This window comes from Ciconia boyciana, chromosome 3 (assembly GCF_034638445.1).
Source record: "Ciconia boyciana chromosome 3, ASM3463844v1, whole genome shotgun sequence".
Taxonomy (NCBI): Eukaryota; Metazoa; Chordata; class Aves; order Ciconiiformes; family Ciconiidae; genus Ciconia; species Ciconia boyciana.
Genome location: NC_132936.1, coordinates 86,747,514 through 86,763,097, shown reverse-complemented (window position 1 = coordinate 86,763,097; position 15,584 = coordinate 86,747,514). Strand labels below are relative to the sequence as shown.

The window sequence follows — 15,584 nt, the reverse complement described above, 5'->3', positions numbered from 1 at the left end:
GAAAAGGTGATGTTTTATTGTTTTTAGTTGGCATGACACAGAATTCTCCTTTGGGAACAAGAACATAGTTTTATAAATTAATTTCTTGGAAAAGCAGCATGGATTTAGTTAGTGGGGGGAAAAAAAGTATTCACAGAATTTAACCTTATTTTGGGATGCTGGAAAATGTTAACATGAGCTTGGGAAACTTACAAAAACCTCAGTTTTCAAAAACTTGCTGCAATCTCCCAGGTCCTAAGAACTGGTGGGGACAGGCAAAATATTGCTGGAAGTTAGTGACATCTATGCTGCCTGGGGATCAGACACAGGGGAGGAGGGAAAGGGGGAGCACGTTCAGCTTCAGTGTGGAACGAGCCCTTCTCAAGCCTGGGGGTTCAGTGCTGCTCCTGGCTGGGACAGCCAATCATGCCATCACCAAAACATTTCTCCACTTAGGTGAAAAGTCAACTATCAATCACATCAGGAAACTGAAACCTTAAGGATTACTGAAAGTATTTGAAAAAAATAATAGAGTTATACAGTCCATCAAGTTTGAGAAGTGTCCAGTTATTCCAATAATTTAGTTCAGACTGAGCTAAGGCAGCTTTTTAAGTGCGTTGTATCACATACCTTCAAGGAGTTAAAGCATTCTTAGCAACAGCATAACCAGATTATGACAAATTTCTTTGCACCTGAATATTGGTGTCTTGCTTTGGCTTTCTTCTCCTGCATGACTAATTTAAGAAAAGGGAGAGAAGAGGCAGAGGAAAAGTAAAAGAGCTTTATTTCAGTCCTTCAAATAGTTAGGAGCTTATCAGTAATCAGACACCTTATAATCATGAATTCAATCCAAAGTTCATAGAACACTGGAAGCAAAAATAAAAGTCAAACATAATCAAAAACTCTGTCAACAATGATACAGCTCACAGAAATGTGGTATAAAAGCAGCTGCACAAAACAGAGTTTACAAGCAAGGTTTATAGCTTTCTTTAAACTAACCAAATAGCGGGGAAGTCAATGTTAGCAGTCTCATAATACTCAGTGAAGTGATGATAATATGACAGCATTATTTATCCTCTGAAATGGCAATGACTCTTCAGGAACAGCTGAATTAGCCCTTATCTTATAAATGGCTCAGGATTATAGACATATGTAATGGCAGAGGATGCATGCAGCCCTCCCATGGATAGCATTAGAGTCACAAGCTCCTTCTTTCTCTTATCTGTGTCACCCACAAAAGGCTGGGAGCACTGGACAGCGTTGCCCCACGTGGAGTCACCATATCCATTCTAAACACAGAAATGAAGTTACCCCTTCCCAAAGCCACATCCTTTTAAAAATGGCCAAAGGTCCTCTTTCTCTCTTGTTCAACTAGATTACACCCAAACACAATGGACAAGAAGTTCCTACATCTTGCAAGAACACTTTTTTTTTTTAAAAGAATAACCCATGTTGCTTATTCACAGTGTTAATACACTTGAAAAGGATTGAAATAGTGCCCTCTACATACACTCCAAGGTTTCTATTTACTGTTTTATTTCAAAGAGCTGTTCTTCCTTATTGTGCACAGGACAGAGACCTGGCAAACTTCTCATTAAAAAAAAAAAAGACATCTATTTTGAATCGTTTCTCCTCAGTTAGGCTCTAGTTCTTCTGGTTTTAAAAATTTGTACTAGATCTTCAACAAATATGGTGAGCTTGTGCTTGAATAAGCTCAAGTATGTAAATTTTCCAAACAAACAAAATCTAAGAGTATCCCTGCTCCATAGCTGACTCACATTCAGAACTAAATCATATGCATGACCATTTTATGACCTTGCTTTGAGTGAACACAAAGTTGAGTTGCACTGCAATTTAAATTACCTCCAAACTTCATTTGGCAAGAACAATCCCTTGACGGTAACTAGCAATATTCTTTAGAGACCTGATTTTCTAACACCAACACCTGCATTCATTTTATCTGAGCTTTTCAGACTCATTGGCATCACCTGCTGTAGATGCTAATGTGTTGCTTCAGGCTCTTGTTGGAAAGGTTGTTTGATGCCTCAATTCTCACAGGATTCACCACTTTGAGGCAGATCCTTCACTTCCTTCCTCTCCCCTGAGTATAATCACACCCACAAATCCTCTCTCAAAAGCCTTCAGCTGCTCTTTGATAGCTACGTAGCTGGGCAGCCTATAAAGCAATTAAATGATTTTCCTAACATGAAAAATGCTCTCTCCTTCTTCTAGTGTAGTAAAGCCAAATAGCAACAAACTTTCAGGGAGGAAAAAGTGGACCATGAGATATTTTAAACACTTCTTATATGTTACTGTGGAGTTACGTATTTCGACATGGAATCATTTTTTCCGAGGCAATTGAAGCGAAGCCACCTGGAGGAGGGAACGCAGCAGCTGCTCAACTGTGCCAAGCGACAAAACAGCTTAGAGGAAGAATACAAGAACAGCAGACTATGTAATTGAAATGTAGTAAGAAGGTCATTACACAGGATGTAATACAAGCTGAAATCTGGTCAGGATAACCCCAAATGGTACATTTGCTTTTATTAGTAAAAATGGTTGAAAGCTTGCTGTTATTTCTTATCTGAAAGGTTTCAGCTTTAATGCATAGCACTGATTAATTAGCACTATACAAGAAGGTCTTGTATAACCCAGAGTCAAGCCATTAACTTCACTTGGCTGAAGATGAAACTCAGACTGTAACTATTAAGTCCTGAATAAAGCTATATATTGTCCAATGGGAAATGATTTCCACACCACTAAAATGCCCGCATTGCTGTGGTGAAACACTCACTATTTAACAGAGCACCACAACACCCATTTCACTTAGGAGAGGAAATGAGGACTGTCTAATCCATGGAAAACTACAGATGAGTAAACATGTTAAACCAGTAAAGCTCTTGCCAAAGAGAGGACATGGCAAAGACACTAGAATTAAAAAGCATTTGGATAAAAGCTACTGTAGTGAGTAAACATAGGCAAGACTCTAGTTTGACACTACGCTGAAGTATCGCTGTATTTTTATAGTTGATCCTGTGTAAGGCAAAAGAATCTAACAGAGGCAAAAAATTTTATTAGTTCAGCTAGTATAGGCAACATGAAAGGCAATGGGCAGCACAAGCTTGTCCAAAATAGAAAAAATAGTAAAAAAAAAAAAAGACTAAGATTTTCTAGAAAAGAGGTGACAGGATTCAATATTAGAAATTATATTGCACAAACTAGTTAAATTAGTATTATTGATATACATTACTCTTTTCCAGTAACAAATAGAAAAAGTAGAAAATGGTTCAAAAAGTCTCGTTTCTCCCGATCTTTTTTTTTTTGCAAACTCCTTGTTTTAATAAATGTAACATTCTGCTTATATATAAAAAGGCAGCAGGTAGAATACAACATGGCAAGTGTTTTATTTCTGTGAATGTCAAACCATCAAGCAAACAAAAGATCCAAAGAACACCGCCAATTTGGATTAAATACTAGTATAATTGAAGACTTTTTTTTTTTAAATTGTGCTACATAATAACAGTGGTTAAAGTACTGTATCTTCCAGCCTGAAAGTTTCTATCCTTTTGAGAGAACCTTTGTGTACTTAAAATGTAGAATGCACCTGAACAAGTGCGGTCGCTCCAGAGATGCAACTGCTATAGCTCCAACAAAATAAAAAGAACTATAGGAAGCACTGAGCTCTTCATGCTTATCTTGGCCTGTTTTTAAAATAGGAAATAACAATATTGTATTCACAGCCAACTCCAAAGGGTAATATATCCCCTTCTAAGATAAGTATCTAAGATAGATAAAAGAGAGGAATTGCCTTCTGGAGTTGCCTGCCTCTCCCCATTGACAACTGAGAGGCACCAGATGAATCCTACCTTTATTATAAAGATCTCTCCAATAAGAGACGCACAGTAATGGATTCAGAACATAGATAAAGCATGCAATTAAAAAAAAAAACCTAGGTTTTATTTTAAAGGAAAGAAATTACTTTCCAAGTTTGCTCATCTCTCAAGAGGATGATACTCTTCCCCCCCCAACAAATTCTTTTTTAAAGTGTCTTTGTATAGTTTAAACTATTCTTTCATCTTTTTATATATATGTGCGCATGTCTATTTACGTATATATACACACACCCCACACAACAGAGAGACATCGGTTAATGACATACAGCAAACTAACATCGAGATATAACAGCATATATTAATCCTTAGAATAATAAATATCATGTCTCACTAAGCCAGTGGTACCAATTATTCAAAATCAGTATTCTGATGTATCTAAATTATTATTTCCGTAATATTAGCATGGCAAAGAACTACTTCTGATAACAATTCAATTCACTGCAGCGCTTAAGCAAATAATTTAGCAGAAAAATTAAGATTTGCCAAGAGAAATGTTTACCCACAGAAACTTATAGCCCAAATTAGTTGCTACAAACCACTGTAAAATGCACTCAGTTCACATAAAATGCAGTCAGAAGACATGTTTATGTAAAGCTGTAGAAAACAGTATAATACAAAAGGAAACAAAATGAGAGGAAAGCTGATAAGGAGAAGTGTTACATGGTTTTATGAAAAGCAGACGTTAAACTTAACAGAAGGATATTAAAGATTAAGTTAAAGATTAACTCCACAAAAGACGCTCCTTAAAGTTTTGAGGATTTTATGCTGGTTTACTCCAACTTTGTTAATTTTCTGGTGAAGAAGGGTATCCAATAGCATTTCAGTGTAACCAGAGAGTTTGAAAAGGTGAACATTATCTATAAACAGTAGTTATTCTATCAGAAATTATGACTGATCTACTTGTAAAAATCTGCACTGATCTAGTTTTCTAGCAACAGTTCTGATCTCAATGAGATAGTTCTCTCCAAGCTAACAAATTGCCAAAATCTAGATTCTTTTATTGTCAACAGTAAAAGGAAAAAAAAAGAGTCTTATCTAAATTTCTGAATAAATTTACTCAGCTTTAATACAGAGTTCATCTAAAAGCAATGAATACGGAATTGAACTGTGGATGCCTGCTGTAACAGCATGAATTAAACTTATGAATCTCATTCCTCCCCTTCTCAAGCACTTCATTAGTCCTTTCAAAAGCCTAGATTTTGTTTCCCTGAGCTGAGAAATGTAAATTGCTTTTCAGAACCTATATCTTTTCTACCAGTTTCCCCTTGTCCCCATTTCTCCTATTGCTGATGCTAGCTAAGAGAATAAATGAAGTTAGAGGAGATACAGATACTGTATGCATTCAATCAGTTGGAAGTCAGAGAACTGCAGTGATTCTTACTTGGTTTCTACGTTGTGCTTTGCAAAGCTACTTTTTAAATGAGTCTTAAAATGGTTATGTTTAATTTGGGCACAAGTCCTTATAACAGTTCTCTGCTATTAGGTAGATTATAGGATAACATTGGTATGTTGAAAATAATTAAAAATAAAATGAAAAACGAATCCATACCTCATTGTAAAGGTAAATTTCAGTGGCCTATATTGTTCAACGGTTTCATCAGTGACCTGCTGATTGCCAAAGAGGTCCTGTTGGCAAATATGCAACTGACAGTAAATTAGGGGGAGTGCTGCCATGGCTGACAGCAGAGCCTCCAGCCGGAAAGACCTGTATACTCTTGAGGTTTGGGCCAACAGAAACCTCATGACACTCCCCAGGTGCCAGGGTGGGTTCATGGCACAGAATGACCCCCGGGGTGAGTAGGGACCAGGAGTGGAGGGGATGGGCAGCCAGCCCCAGCAAGGGCAGAGCTGTGGCTGCTCGCATCCGGGTGGGCGATGGTCCCGCCTGGAGTGGGAGGAGACCTCCCAAGGGCCTTACAGCCAACACGTCCCTGGGTTTTGCAAATACTCATGAGTATTCTAACTATTTAGATTACTGGGGAGAAAAAAAGTAATTCAGTCTCTTTAAAAACTTTTTTTTTTTTTAAATATTATTTACTCTGATTATCAAAGGCCTGCTTTCTACTCCCACAGTTGGGGACACATAGCTTTTAAATATCTCAATATTATCTTGTTTATTTCAGAATTATGTTCATACAAAAACCTAGTTCCAACATGTATATTTATGTAACATAAACCTCCAAAACCTCTGAAATAATAAGCATTCAGAAAGGAACTCTGCCTGCTAACTATAAAAGAACAAAGAAAAAGTTACTGATTGCTCTAAGCAGCATACTACTTCTAGAATTATTTTTTTCAGAAGTCTGTATTGAATCCTTTCTGTGAGAAACTCCAGGAGTTATCAAACTCAGGCTTCTCAGGGATACAGGAAACACCATCTGCCTTCAGCAGTCAACATCCACCAAACAGGAGACGGATATATTTAGTTTTTCTTAAACTGAAACAAAGTTCCATTTTCTAGGCACTTTTTTGGGTGCTTAATCCTAGGTAACTTTAAGGTCCTCAATTTTCATAGTAAGCATTTGGCACATTTTCTCAAGCTAGGTATCCAAAATTAAAACTGTGTAATTAATTACACTGTAAACCAGGCTGCTGTGCAGGTCAGAAGCGTGAGCAGGCAGGAGAGGTGACGCCACACGCAGTGATGCCACGTGCCTCCTCCTGCCAGCCCAGCCACACTGAGAAACATGACAGGAGAACGCACAAGCACTGGGCAGCAGATTTGCCTAACACGTACAGAGGCCAAAGGAAGCAAAATTCTGAGGTGAAGATCAAAATACGCAACCGTTGCATCCTATATCACACAAAAGAACTTCCCCAAAACTCATCTGTCGCCACCAACCAAGAGGAACCCAAAAGAGGTGGTGAGGGTGCAACTGCTGGCATCTCCAGGCCTCCAGACTTGCACACAAGTGATGCTGGCCAGATCACCTGAACACGGGTTTCAGCGCTGTGGGCATGCCAGTGTGAGAACGCAAAGGGGTAAAATCAACTCAATTACAGATTACCTAAAATAAAGCCACCCCTCCCATCAAAAAGCTCTCTCACTGAGCTAGTTGCACTAATTTCCTGCAGCTCACCAAGGTCTAACTTTGAGGGGAAGAGCTGGTTCTGCTAGGGCACCAAAGGCAGTTGATCACTGATATGGCTCTCCTAGATAGCGTGCCATTTAAACCCTTCCAGCTTTCCAGGATCCTCCTCTATCAAACTGATAATGGGTTGGATAGTTCTGTACTGCATCTTGGTTTCCCATTGGAAACTTCACCTTCATAGCAGGAGAATAAAAAACCCAACCAGATCTGAAGCACTCACAGTATATTCTTATATCACTATTTGTTAATGAGAAAAAAGCCTAGATTAACATTCTAAGGATAAAAACAAATAATCAGTTTACTAGTATTTGTATGTGGCTTTTTTTTATCCTAATAAAACTAGCAAGCCCTTAGTCTTTTGTAGAAAGTGGCTGCCATTGCTTTTTTACAGTAACACAGTAGAAAGGCTAAAAATTAAATATTAATTCATTGGATATATTTTCAAGCAAGTTTGCTGGAGCTTTAAACCCAGCACTTTCTTTAAGAGCCTGGTGCAGTCAAAGAGCATAGAATTTAAACACAACAGTAACACTACCAGAGAGCTTCTTCTCATTCCAAGCATCTTTACTCAGTTAGTATTTTTTTAAAAATGCAAAAAGCCCACAGAGGTAGTTACTTGATACAAATAATTTATGAATTCAGAAGAAAAACTATGGACAAATTAAAACCTATAGAAAGTGAAAATAGTTTCCTGTCTCCACTCAGATAGAGAAATTGCTTGCAGCAGTTAATTTAAAGCCAAATCCTATCACACTCACATTAGAAGGACGCTCTTTAAGAGGAAATAAAATGACGCACCGACCCGTTGACTAGTGCATCAATCAGGACACGCTGATAGAGAATCATTAGTCAAGATTCTCTACTAATAGAAAATCATTAGTAGACAGCACATCAGCAGCAATGCCTCTTAGATTACTGATCCTTCCCTTAACCAATACCTGACTTTGAGGCTAGTTTCTCTGTAGCTTTTGAAGCTTCTGTGGCATAATTTATTCAAGACTCTTGACATAGTGCACTAGTTCTAGATCACAATATCAGCTTGAAAACGAAGTACACAGAAGTGTGTGAAAGGGCAAAGGGGAGTTCTTACTTTATTTGAATGTACTGAGGCAGCATTAAAAACCTAGTTTGAATTCACCCAAACCAGAAATATTCAAGACAAACACTAACAGTTATTCCTTTTTTTCTGTTTATTAGCTGCATGCATCTCAGTTCAGGATACATCTCAGTAGGATCGTGATTACTTCCATAAATAATGCATGTTTTGTTTTGATTCTCCCAGTGTACCTGCTACGCCATTTATTCTGGCATCCAAACGAAGCCCCTGATGTGTTTGGGCAGGCTGGCTAGCAGGGGGCATGGCAGGGCGGACCCAGATGCACTGAATGCATCTGTGTGCACTCTGACGGAGCAACACTCTAAGCAAAATCAGTGGCAGTCTAGAGAACCCTGGATTCCCACAGTAAGGAGAAAGCAATGGAAATAACCAAAGTTGATTGGTTTTAATACTTATTAATGATGATTTACAGTTAAAATGGAGCACTTGCGTTACAACACGATCTGTAAACTGCGATGAGCCATTAGCACAGAGAGGCTGAAACAAGAATTCAGAAGCAGAAACATCCAAAACGCAAGCTTTCCATTACATAGTGTTGGTATAGGAGGTTTCAGTACATGGTTTTTGACTGATTGTTTTGAGTTGAGAAATTGAGATCCAGGGCTAGACCTTCTCCCTGTTTTCGTCTTGTTGCCCCCCCCCCCCTTTTTTTTTTTTTAAAGTCAGGTAATAGGATTGTAACATTGCCTAGCAGTTGCTGGTGTTGTCCATACTACATAACACTCAGAAAATACAGCTGGTAAGTATTAGGACTTTGAGATACCTGCTACAGTTTTTTTTATTGAGCTTCCTAGATTTATTTTCAGTGTGCCTTCCAAGTAAGTTGATGCAATTATGTACTAAAAATTCCTTCGTTAGTCTTATAACTTAACATAAGGTCTGTACGACTTATCTTGTTTGTAGATGTCCTGACCTTTGATGTTTTATATATTCTCTTTTTAGTTATCGTAAATGTCTCCTAAACAGCACCTGGCTTCCGCTCTTTATTGCTTCTTTGTCATCCTGTGCTGACTTTACACATTCAATATCTTTAAAATAATCCGTTTAATCTTAAAATACTATATGAATTGTCTCAATATATAGGAGACAATTAAGATTTTCCACTTTTTATCATTGTTGCTGTTTGATTTGGGGTGGGGTTTTTTTGTTCGGGTTTTTTGGGGTTTTTTTGTTGTTGTTGTTTTTATCTCAGCCGAGTTGACTGCTTTCCAACCACAAAAACCAGCCAAAGTTGATATCAGCTGGTCCAATGCAGAATGAAGATAAAGACGACACTCAATAACTACAGGCTGATGTACGATTTTGCATTTCTAGTACTCTTTCCTTGTAAGAGATTCCATTTCCCTTTCACTTACATTCTTCTCATATCCCACCATCTGCTCTAAAAGCCTGACTTCATCGTCTTAACGTATCTTTCTGAAGTAGGTTTCCCTGGTCTAGCTAATGGAGTATAGGATTTGGGAACAAGCTGGAACTATTATGATAATCATTATTATTTTACAGGTTTTAAATGTATATTACTGTTTTGAATATTATTTTTTCTCTTGTAGGGTTTGAATTTGACAAGTAAGGCTTATTTAGCCTCCAGATATCATTCCGCAAGCTACTGTAGTAAGGGTAGAAAATCCTCTAGGTTTCACATAATGTGTGGTGACATTCAGTTTATTTCCTGACATCCACCTTAGCTTTAATCTGGTTAGAAAGAAGCAGTGTGGTAACTCACTGGGCTTTTGAGAGCCCGCGTGAGTCTTGAGTGGATACAATAGTGAGGGGGGGATGAAAATACCCTTTCACACACGTCCTCTTTGCTTGAAGAGTTTTGACTGCAAAGAGGAGCAATTCTGACAAAGACGACTGCCAAAGCAAGCAGGTTTTGGTTTTTTTTAATTGTCAAGGCAACGTAAAACGGCATTTCTTAAACAATTTAAGACATCATCACACTAATTTTTTATTTTTTAGATTGGCCACAAAGGAAACACTGTGGACTGGATTCTGTTCTTATGCTAGTGGACACAGGGAATAACTGCAGTAAAATGTGGTGTAGCAGACCTCTGGAAAAGGAGTCAAAATCCTGCAGTGTTTACACATATGGGATAGACATCCTTTTCTCTGTTTAAAGAAGCTAGTTCTTCCACCAGACCTGTCACAAAGCCCTTATTTCATCATGAATCAGTGCACATTCAGGATGCAAAAACAGGCTCAGAAATGTATGGCACATTGCAGATAAGGAAGAGGAGAAAATAAAAGGTCAAGTCTTTGAAGCAAATCGGCTAATTCAGCAAATAAAAAGCCTGGTTAGGGAACAATGTAGAACTCAATGAATACCCAGGGAACTGCCTTGCAGAATCAACAGGTGCTAGATAACACATCAAACAATTTTTTTTTTTTCCCCTCAATAATTTGCCAGCGGAAGCAAGTGAGGTGATGTTTTCTTTGCTATTTATCTGGCTCCCTGGTTTCAGAGTTGTATGGTTAGTACCTGGGAGACATACCATTTGAAATGCAAAGCCAGCTGAAGTTGGTAACAGACAGGCAGGCAGAAGATGCCCTCCAAAGGATGAAAAAGATGTGCTATATATCTGTCCGCTTCACTGTGTAAATACCTACTTCCACCACAAATAACAGTAACCAGTTTTGCTGGTAAATATCTCTATCTGTTTATGTGGGATATTTAAACACACCTTTCCATGATCAAGTGCAAACACACCTCTGGAAACTGTATTGCCTCTGTCTTACAGTACTTAAACATATCATAAGAATGGCTTTGACTAATGCTTTTAATTCGCCTCTTCTATTCTCAATGCTTGCATCTCTCTGCTTTTCTCATTACTTCTGCGTACGTCTAAGGACTCTGAAATCTGGAACAGGAACAGAAAAGGGAAGATACTTTTCATGCTGGCATGTCATATCTTTTCTAACGTGAACCCTGGACACAGACTTAAGGTAACAAACATTTACAGACAGATTTTAACAATGGCTAAGCAACTATTCCAGAAAATTCAGCCCATTCACAAATAAACTTTGGTGTAAGAGCCATGTCAAAACCCTTAAAAAGGAGAAGAGCAAGACAGTGGGGATTTTAACCTCAAATGCTTAACCTGATATTTGGACAGGAGACTGGGCTGCTATTTCTGGTGTGTTAAAGAGCAGTCAGTGGAACATTTTGATATCCAAATTTGGTTTGTCAATGCGTTTAGCCAAATAAACAACCAGTGCTTTGGATCTCATTATTGCATGCCTGGACACTGTAAATCAGAAGTGATAGTTCAGTTATACTGTGAGGAGCCTTGCTTTTAATATTATTGTTTATACAATACTTAACATTGCTCACGGATACTATAATCAGGTTAATTGTAGGCACAAAACATAGAAGCACTGCAAAAATAAAATGTCTTTCTAAATATTTTCTCCAATTTATTTTTTTCCTTGTGTTTTGAATTATATTTGTAACATAGTAACAGTTATTTTGTTCTTAAATACGCTGTGGTATGTGTCATACCAAAAAGAACATTTGGCTGGAATCTAATTTGAAGACAGACCCTCCACACAGAGGTGAAGATGCTTTCAAGCTGAAGGAAGAGATAACATTTCAAGCTGTGAATCAGGATCTTTGCACAGCTTTAAAATCATCCAAGAGAGAGAAAAAGTTTGTACAGTTATTTTTTGAAGTTAAGTTTTTAAAACATCCTCAAACAGCTTAAGAAAAAGAACTGGTTTTTATGTATTCAGTAAATTAACAATTAATAAATTAACAACATCCAATGCGGGTCACTGCAAACTTTTAGTTCCTTCTTTGAAGTCAAGCATTTTATAGGTATGTACAGGAACAAAACTTACCATGGGCAAGGAAGAGGAGAAGTATATATCATGTTTCAGATGACTGTAAATCATCCAACTGCTGGCCCATTATACCATGCGCTGATGGAAGATTTTGCCATAACCATCGAGATCTTAAAGCAAAACACAAAACACACAAAAGATAATCAGACACCGAAATAGTGAAAACTGAGTGTTCCTTATTTAAAATACAATTGCACTGCTCTTTAAAGCATACTTTTAAAGAGACAGTTAGAAAAGAGCCTGTGGCACACCATCGCCATCCAGCCAGAGCTTCTCTTACAACCACTGCAATGTATTTTGCTCAGATACTTCATTTGCAGTTCTTTTGCAGTTTTTTTGGCTTTCAGCTGACTTTTCAGGATTCAGATCTTTTACTCATTGTTGTTTAACGATGATAGTTTTACGCATCAGCATTTTACTCAAAACAACATTTTCAAGCGCTGTTTTATTTTCCTTTTTCTTTCTTTTATGCAGGACTTCCCAGTGCACTTTCCACCAAAGCATAAAATCCACACGCCAGAATTAACTACAAAGGTGCGTGACGGGGAAGGGCACCGCGTGTGAGCGGGCAGCCTGGCTGGACCCGCAGCCTGGCACACACGTCGGCAGGCAGCTGACAACGCCAACCTCTACCGCAAGGTACGCTGCTTAGCCTGGGTTAGGAGCACACGCAGAACAAGGAACGCCCGGCATCCCACCAACAGCAACGTATTCCTATTAATTCTTTGCCTCTATTTCACTAAACGTGAAGGCCAGAATGATAGAAAGCTCATTTGAGGAGCTGATCTCCTCAAGCTGCATTTTTAAACACAGATGATGGCAGAAAGGCAATAGAGGCGGGCTCCAGGCCAAGTAGCTGTATAGCACTGAGGTAAAAGCGATGGAGTTTCACTGAATAACACATAATGTCAGCAATTTTCAGCAGTCTCGTTTTCTTCCAATAAATCCTTAGTAGAGCTTCTTGAAAGAATGTTTTACAGAACCATTCTTCATGGTTCCTCCAAATTCCCAGAAAGTGCAGCCACTGAAACACTGGCTTAAACTGAAGAGTTGACAAATTTGGGTTTGTTTGGGGTTTTTAGTTTTTGTTGTTGTTTTTGGGTTGGGTTTTTTTTCCCCTCAAAGCAAAAAGGGATGCGAGAGTTCTACCGCTCTTGAAGCATCCCATTTCAATTGTTTCAGATTTAAATATTTCCTCTCAAAAGAGGCTTTCTATTTCAGTTATATTTAACGTCAAATCTTAGGTTAAAAGAAAGTCAAGACTAAAGTGAAAGTGTGATCCCAGCATGGCGGTTCCTCTTTCATGGAACATTTTGAAAGTGGGCAGTTCCAAAACACGTTTTTCATCAGATACAGAATGAGATTCAAAGATCTCTCTGAAGTGGGGTTTTACATTTTCCATAGAAATGCACAGATCTTAAAAGCTAGGGAATTGATTTTCTTTTTACCTTTAATGAGAAAAGCTTAGGTAAAATGAATATAATTTTCTGACCATTTTCCACAGATTATTTTTGTCTGCATCACTCACACTTTTCTTTTGCCCCCTTCTGCTGAAATTCTACATCTAAATTCTGTTAATAGCTTAAGGGCAGCTACCAGATCCTTCCGAACATTTAACCTTTCTGGTCTGCCTTTCTTCTCTAAAAACCCATTAGAAATGCTGAATTACAGGCTGAGCCAAGTGACACGTAAATTTATGAAAACTGGATGGGTAGAAAATGTCATAACACAAAGTTACTATAACCAACCCTTATCCAGATTTATTTCACAAGGGAAGTAAATACTTAATTGTCCTAAACATGAGAATGTTTTATCACGGTGGAAACCTGCAGGAAAGTCAAAACAAATGGGCTTAGGAAAAGGCATTCTACTCACATACAACAGTTTTTGGTGTGCGTGTTCTTCTAAACACTTTTCTGTACTCACTTTCTAATGCTCTTTCAAAGGACAAAATTTTCTATTTTCAAGTATAGTCAGGCTTTGTTCAGACAATCAGCAACCTGAAGCAGATCCTACACCAGGCTACTTATTGCTACTGCTTCTCACGTCCCCGCTGTCTTTTCAGCACAAGGGAACAGGAGTGAGGAATTGGGCCAACTCAAAAATAACTTTTCAAAAACTGGTTTGTTTTGGTTTTTTTTTTTAAAGGCAGGTCTGTTTTCCCCACTCAGTTCACCACTTTGCTACAAAACCCACAATGCTGGCGTAATGGATGAGGTAGCGCAGGGGTAGGCACAGAGAGGAGAAGATAAATTGCTTGACTGGCCACTGCTACTACTGAAACGCACGTCAAACTGTGCCCTTCTTTTGAGAAACGTTTTACCGGTGAAGACAGTATTTATATGAATACATTAGTATTTTAACCCAGTATTACAAGTTCACAGCTTTGCTATATCAATGTATTAAGCTGTACAAACTTCTAAGATGTAAGACTTTCTAAAAACAAAATTAAATTCAAATAAAATGTGAAAAATGTGGAACAGAATTGATATGGTTATTTGGGGTCTTTTACAGGATGTTCTCTTTTTTTTTTTTCTCAAAGTCTGCAAGAACCAATATCTTTACGATAAGCTCTTCCCGTAACTTATTTAAAGTGATTTGTTATTTTATTCAAATAACTTCCTTTTCATCGTTTCCAGCTCTGAACTTATGAAAGGGCATCAGCCTGGCCCTGCCAAGATGGTGAGGTGGGTAATCAGATAATTAGTTTTTCCCCTACACTGCTCCTTGAACAGATTTAGACTTCATTGAGCGACTTCTTTCCAGCTGATTAAAGTACCAAAACCAAAAAGAAACAAACCAACCAATCAACCCAAACAATCACAAAACTAGAAAAAAAAATATTCAAGGTTTGGGTTTTTTTTTTATATTTAAGAAAACTGTGAGGAGACAATTTTCCACTCTCCTAGTTCTCTCCTTTAAAAGATATAAAATCAATGTGAGAACTCCAAGTGTCTTTTTTCTATCAGCACATGCTCCCCTTTCCACTAAAGCAGCACCTTCCCCAAAATTTTCACAAACTTTGCGTATTCTTCTTTGCAGTGTGAGAAGCTGTAGGATGTAGAAAGCCATCAATGTGCACAACGAACAGGGCCTGGTCAGATAACTGCTGCAGTCACATTATAATTTCTGAATAACTACACCTTTGTTTAAATAATTACACTGTCAGAACTTGAGCTAAACTTGCAGTTAAAGTAAATGCACTCTATTTTATATGTCAATGGACTAGTTACATACACATGATCAGTAACTGCGTCTCAAATGCAAGAGAATTGACTAACTGCTGTGAAGTGCAAAGTTACTAAAACATTTTAAGAGAAGCGCCTGACCATCATTCAATCATACCATTGAGGACTTTGTCTTGCAGGACTAGATTCCTAAGCTGCTCTTAAGGATGCTTTAGTGACCAACTTAAACTGGAAATGTGTTTACACATTCTGCTGACCACCTTAATCCTTCAAGAAGACATCTGCAGAGCCAAAACAACACAAGTTTTGGCCTTCCTGTGGTATTTTGACTGCCCATAAAATTAAAAGCCATAAAAAGACTTTGATGTTTTCAAATACTTTAAGAAAATGAAAGAAAAATAAACCTTGCAAGGATTAACAGTTATATATTGTTTGAGTACACACAAAACCAAATAAGGTAGTATTCACAATATAG

The 15,584-nt window shown here is 37.9% G+C and overlaps 1 protein-coding gene across 1 annotated transcript in view; it reads right to left on the bottom strand.

Moving 5' to 3' along the window:
- Window positions 1-15,584, bottom strand: part of CHRM3 (cholinergic receptor muscarinic 3) — a 282,904-nt gene that overhangs the window by 184,958 nt on the left and 82,362 nt on the right. The window contains exon 2 of the mRNA XM_072858005.1: window positions 11,919-12,031. The gene's annotated coding sequence lies outside the window, so the exon portion shown is untranslated. The remainder of the gene's footprint in view (window positions 1-11,918; window positions 12,032-15,584) is intronic.